Below are 6,733 nucleotides of genomic sequence, written 5' to 3' on the forward strand. Positions count from 1 at the left end.
AAACATATTAGGAAGACCAGGATAATAATACAGATCAGGATAAATTATATTTATATATCAGGATTTACAAAATGATTATAAGTTGCAAACTGCTCAGTTTCAGAGAACTGAGCTCAAATTAGGTGGTACATAGGCCATATAATGGCACCTGGAAAAAGGCCACTGCTACAATACTACGGTACCTCAGCATCACACTGTATTACAAATTCATTAAATGAATAAACAATAAATTTGGACTTTTTATCAGTGCTGACTTTTTTATATTTTTTTGTCCACCACTCTTCTATTCTTTTGGTGTAATCTGCTTATTGGCATGACAACACAAGGAGCGTATAATTTCATTTGGCAAGCTAAAATTGCATGGCCTATCCAAGTGACTACGTTAAAAATGCTTTTGTCCAAAGTAGAAATCTCCTTTCTACTGCCTCAATTCAGCCTCCAGAGAGGACTTGGAAAGTTCTACTGTCATACAATCAGTTACCAATTTTGCTGAAATAGGATTAAAATATTTTTCCCTCATTCTTCCATGAAGAACAAAAAACAGAAAAGCTTTACACCCAAATATAAACATATTCACAAAAATCCACTCCCATTTCATCCTCTTCCAAAGAGCATAATTGAGTTTTGAAAAAAATAAATTCTATATGCCACATACAGGTAGTCCTCGATTTACGAGAGTTTGTTTAGTGACTGTTCAAAGTTACAACATTGGAAAAAGTGACATAATCGTTTTTCACATTTATAACTGTTGAAGCATCTCCATGATCACACAATCAAAATTCAGACGCTTGGCGACTGACTCATATTTCTGACGGTTGCTAGAAGCAGCACCAAGTCGCTCAGAAATATGAGATTATAAGAAGTTTCTCCTTAACTGTTCTAACTGGTTGGGCTGAACCTGAATGGGTTTGTCTTAATTTCTGACAGTGATAAACTTAACCATCCTCAACAAGAAAAATAGCCATATATAGACAGAGAGATTCCATCATCATCTGAATTATTTCATATTTCCATAAATCCATTATTCATAGCATCGATTTCCTGGTTAGTAAAATCTTTATTAATAAATTTCATATTCCATTTTATTTTAAATCAACTCTAATTCTGAACTTTTCTGTTGATTTGTGTGGGTTTTTTTTTTTTTTTGCTTGCCCTAAAACAGAGGTCCCCAACCTTTTGGGCACCAGGGACCGGTTCCATGGAGAGAAGTTTTCCCACAGACCGGAGGATGTGTGGTTTTCTGTGCTGCCTGCATCCTGCGGATGGGGCTTTGCTTGTTTGTGCAGACTGGTTACTGGCATGCCGCGGACCGGTACTAGTCTACGGACTAGGGATTGGGGACCCATGCACTAAAAGATGGTCTGGAATTCTTGAACTACATTTTATAAAGGATGCTCTGGAAAATGGCTTTAATTTCCCCTCAGACATCACACTTAACACTTAATAATCATGTGTCCAGTTTTTCAATAATGGGTAGTAGCAGAGACATCTTTAAACAAACAAAACATATCTTAGTGTATTCTACCACACAGAAATGGAAGGGAAATGATCATTTGGTCATTCCATTTTTAAAGCCCTTCTCTTCCCAAATTTAAAGGAATATAGCAAGGTGGCAATAATAGAAACATTATTTATTTTACTGAAAAATTTATTACAATGAACCATACCTACCCATAATATTCATAACCAAGGACACTAAAATTTAGAGCAACTTACATTATTTAAAGTAATCTTACAATTACATCGGTACAGCTTCAAAGAAGACTTGTTTCATACAATTTCTTGCTACAGTCATTAGACACCCAGTCTGAGCAAAGTTCTCAAAAAGGGTTCTTGATGGAACCTGAGACTACAAAATAATATTCCACTGCAGCTACTTGAAGGAAGCATTAAATAAAGCACACTACCCATTTATCATGATTACAGATTTTTATCCTGTATGTGAGGCAATACAACATTTTGGACTCAGAACTATAAATTAGGTAGTATGTCCATAGTAGAAATCTTTATTTTATCATAAGCTAGTCAGACTGAGTCACTCTCTTAGCCATAAAAACTGCAAAACTATCATGATCAACCTTATAGACCCATTAAGTACAGTGGACTTTACTTCTTACTAAACTTGTATAAAGTTAGGCTATTAGACTTGAAAAGAGAAAATCCCCCAAATTGTTTTTTTTTAAAAAATAGTCAGCAACAAGAAACTGTTCATTTCAGAACAAAACTTGATTAAATGAATCCAGCCATATTAAATCATATTAAACACTAAGACCCTGAAGTCAGCAAGTTGTAGTTTTCATGTAGACAAAGAAACTATCACTGATGAGAAACTAACATGGCATATCATTAGCATTAGGGAGCAAAGAAAACTTGAAAACTAATTACCCGTTTGGACTAATAAAAATCCCTATCTTAAAACTATCTTAAGATTCATTTGCCTGATAGAACTATATTAAAATTCTATAGAGTCTAGAGAAAGAATGAAGTCTGCTTTATAGGGTAACAACAAGAAAAGAGCATTTTGGCCACACAAATCATGCTTTTTTACAGTAGATACTGTCTCACTCATAACATTGAGCCTCTGATTTGATCTAGCTAGATTTCAATAACTGAACACATTTTCCATAACTTCTATAAATATAATGTACAAAAACTCACCCAAAACCTAAGAGTGATTAAATGATTCATCAAAACAATCATAGTAGCGACTTTTCCAATATAGCTGAAGTACTAATCAGAAAGTCCTACATGAATTTGTCACTTAAGTATACTGTGACAAAAGCTGGCTGGGCATTGTTTGACTGCCTCAAAGCAAACCTTTATTAATTAGAGATGACAAAGCAGCCAAACCTAAGAGCTATGCTAATTGGAATTTGACACTGGATGCTGTAGTGTTGATTTCTACTCACATAAACCATTGGTTCTCCAACAAAGTAGCCTCTACACTTTGACCTTTAACTGGTCTGAATAATAATCATCTCCCAAAAGCAAGTCCCAATGTATTAGCAAGGAAGTTCTCAAATTAAAAAGAGTACAAAATAATGAAAATTAACTTCCTTCACATTGCTCAACAGGTTTATTCTTAAACTGTTTTCTCAGAGATACTGTCATTTGCTGCCATTTATTTTCATCTCTCTCGAACACACAAACCCATACAAAGAGAAGAAAAATGCATTTTCATTATTTAAAAAATGAAATGTCTTATTCTTCGTATCAAACTTTAATATACAAAAAGTGGAACATGCAAAAGATTGGAATTTAGAGTAACTAGCTACTAGCAAAGTTTATTGGCAAGAGGCAGTTTTTCTCCACTAAAACACACTACTAAAACACATAGGCAATCAGGCTATATAAGTGAGCCTTAGAGCATTTTAGATTTAATATCAGCTAAATTTATCCCACCCCCCCAAGTTGATAATTAATGCACATAAGAGTTTTATTTCCAAAAGGAACAACGCTGAGCGTTATACAATAGAAGCACCATTCCAAAATACCTTCCCTTCCAGGCAAAGATGCACCTGAAGATAAATACTACATGGTAGCTAATTAATTGCAACAAGGCAATTAGAAGCATATTTCCGGCCAAAAGAGATATCGCTACGGTGTGAAACTAAATCGCCAAGCATGCATAACAGCCTATGATTCGTAGCTTCGATACAAGGCAATACTCAAAAGTATTGATCACTAGAGGACCTCAAACCCTCGTGATTGCTTTTAAACAGTTTGGGCAAGAGCACATTGAAATGAGAAGCGCTTCCCAATCCGTTGAACCAAGCTCACCCCTCCAGAACTGCAACTTCGCCAGCTGCCTCCGCCACCCACGATCAGCTGCACTCCCAACTGCCCCCAGACACCCACACAATTCCTCTTTGTTTCCTCGCCCAGCACATCCTTGCTTCCCCAAGGCGCAGCCTAAGTTTCCTCCGAGCCTTTCTCTCCCTACTGGCAGCAGTTCCTTAGTTACCACCTTACAATAGTGACTCCAAATAGGCAGCCACACTTTGCCTCGGCTCCCATCATCGCCTCGCAGTCCCCCTTCCCGAAGCCTCGGAGAGCTGCCCCAACTGTCCCTCCCCCCTCTACTACCTCAACCCCACTTTCCGACCCCTCACTTTTCCGGCTTTTTCTCTGCTCGTTGTCCCCGGCCGGCCCCCGTACACCGTGCCACTTCCTCCTCACCTGAATTGCGGGACTCCAAGTCCGGTCGCTTCGTTATGGGGAGGGCCCCCCCGGCCCAGCCGCTGGGAGGGGGGGTGGGGGGCGCTGGAGGGGGGCTCAATTGCTCCGCAACGGCGGCTCCATCAGCAGCGCCTTCACCTGAGGAGGGACCAAGCCCCCCTCCCCTCCTCGAGCTACTTCCGGTCCCTCTGCTAGGAAACAGGCACGGGAAGAAGAGCGTCGAGAAGCTCGAGTGGTCAGAGAAAGCGCCCAGGGTATCGTTCCGTCAGGGGGTGGGTGAGCACGGAGTGCATCGAACACGCTCCGAGGGACTCATTCCGTTGTAAGGAGAGTGGGTGGAAGGCCGAGCCGATCGATGGAGAGATGTGAAAGAAACGTAGTAGCCAGGAAGGGTGAGAAAGAGCCGCGATCCGGAGATTCCTGAATTGCAGGCACAAACCCGAATGCCTAGCGTATCGATTAGCATGTTAAAGAAGCACCGGCGTTTGGAATGATGAGAGGAAAGAGAAGGCAGCGCAGCCGAACTTCGAGAGCATCGAGAGGAGGCGCTAGTATAGTAAAAGAAAGCGGTGGGGCGTGTCTGGGAGCCGAATACAGTGTATGCGCTTCATTAATAACGGTGGTTGCGATCAAATATCCCCGTCTTGCTCCTTAATAGAGTTACGGTTGTCAATCCATCCTGTAATAGTGGGAACTAAGTGGAACAGATAGCTCTTAAGACCTCAGGGCTTTCTATCTGTCCCAAGCCTAAACAAAAATAGGAGGCAAGAGTCAAGTCTTAGGAATGTATGCCGCCTTGCGATTCGACGGCTGATTCCTCAAGCGCAAATTCTGTCGTAAAATTGAATGCGTGGGTTTCCCCTGAAAAAGAGAAATGCTGTATATTAATCAGTATCCGAATGTGTCTTAAGACTTTAGTTTCTTATGTTACTGTTTCCTATTTTTAAAGTTGTAAACAGGCCAGTCTTGTAGGGTCCGGGCAGCTTCTATTGTTTGTATCTATGCGTAAATTAATAATAATTAAATGCCGTTTTTCTTTTGCAACAACGCAAAGTTTATGTTTCTTGATTTACTCTTTTGCTAATATAATAGCGTGTGAATTTACATTTCCTGCGCCCCACCAGTTTGATTCCCGTGCAAGCGATCAGCCCGAATTCACTGGAAGTAGAAACCAACAAGAATCGTAGAGAAGGTCAATTCCAAGAAATGAGTAATAACGACGAGAACAGTTGTGACTTTCAAGTTCTCAGATCCCGGTAGGGATTTTGTAGTGTTTTGGAGCCACGTGATCGCCTTGCTTTTGTTGCCCGAGACTGAACGTTTCCCCATCACGAAATTGTTCCAGATTAAATAAATTAATTTACTTTTGGGAACCCGATGGTTTCTGCCCGACCTGTATGATTGGACCGAGTTGGCGGGCTCCGTTCTCATCGATCAAAGAATGTCACTGAAGGGTTCCAAGAACCTTCATCCCGTCTCCTTGCCGATCCGTTTGGGTCTCATCCTGCCCGTTTTTCAAAAAGTCCGAAAGCCTCCCCCCCCCGACATTGGATTAGGATCCGTGGTAGGAGTCTCTTTTAATTTGATACTAGCTCCAAAGTTTTTGTTCCTTTTTAAATCTGGACGTTATATTGTTCTTTTTATTTTGGATCTATCTAACTGTTCTGAAATGCTATACGGTTCGTGGTCCTAGAGTCTTTATGGATTTAGATGGCTTTTTAAATTATAAATAACTATTTGCTGTTTGAATAACAGGGCATATGTATAAGCTTGCGAACCTAAGCCCGAAAAACCCTCTGGCAGTTAATTCCAGCCATGGGGGCCTAAGAAGTCAGGTTTCTAAAACTGGACTCTTCATATGTGGGAAAAACTCATGCACTCCCTGAGATGGGAATAGGGGAAACAAGCTATTTTCACCCTGTCCTGGAGATGGTTTGATAGAAGTACTGCTGCTCAAGCCTCTCCTTCTACCCCCTTTTTTATTCTGAGGTGCACTGATTCTTGTTGACACAGTTGCAAATTCACCAAAGTTTTCAAACTGCTTTGAGGGATTGGGGAACAGAAGAGGTTGGCAGTGTGAAAATGTCCAGTTAAAAAAAATGGACTAAATTCTAACTTACCGAGCCATGAGATGTAAATTTTAAATATTATTCCCTCACAAAGCCTTAAAATTACCAGTTGATTATAAGATCTCTGATTTGAAAAGTACCGATAGCAGGATCGTATAAGAAAATCCCCAAATTTCACATTAAATCAACCCAAAAGTCAGTTCAAATGGATAATATTTCAAACAGTATAAATCAGTGTTAGGAATAAGGAATTGTCTTCAATAGCGTACCTGGTGCTGTGATGGTTTGAAAAGATGTGATGAAGACAAACAATAAGCAAGTCCGTATTTTTAATGGAAACCTATCTCCTGGAGATATATATTGATATTTTTTGTATTTAACTGCTGAACCTATTTTTATACAGTTTAGAATTATGATTACCTAATCCATAGAAATAACTGTGGGTGGAAGAGAATTAAGTCTTCAGAAAATACTAATTTTCAGAG

The 6,733-nt window shown here is 39.8% G+C and overlaps 1 protein-coding gene across 3 annotated transcripts in view; it reads right to left on the reverse strand.

The window, feature by feature from the left end:
- The window catches only part of IKZF4 (IKAROS family zinc finger 4), an 80,790-nt gene extending 75,586 nt beyond the window's left edge, over window positions 1-5,204 (reverse strand). For 2 of the 3 annotated variants that reach the window (XM_039326757.1, XM_039326758.1), the window contains exon 1: window positions 4,180-5,204. The gene's annotated coding sequence lies outside the window, so the exon portion shown is untranslated. Of the gene's footprint in view, window positions 1-3,972; window positions 4,126-4,179 lie in introns of those variants that run through there. The other variant, XM_039326759.1, reaches the window with a different exon arrangement.
- Between the last annotated feature and the right edge of the window lie 1,529 nt (window positions 5,205-6,733).

This window comes from Crotalus tigris, unplaced genomic scaffold (assembly GCF_016545835.1).
Source record: "Crotalus tigris isolate CLP2741 ecotype Arizona unplaced genomic scaffold, ASM1654583v1 scf7180000024345.2110221, whole genome shotgun sequence".
Lineage (NCBI taxonomy): Eukaryota > Metazoa > Chordata > Lepidosauria > Squamata > Viperidae > Crotalus > Crotalus tigris.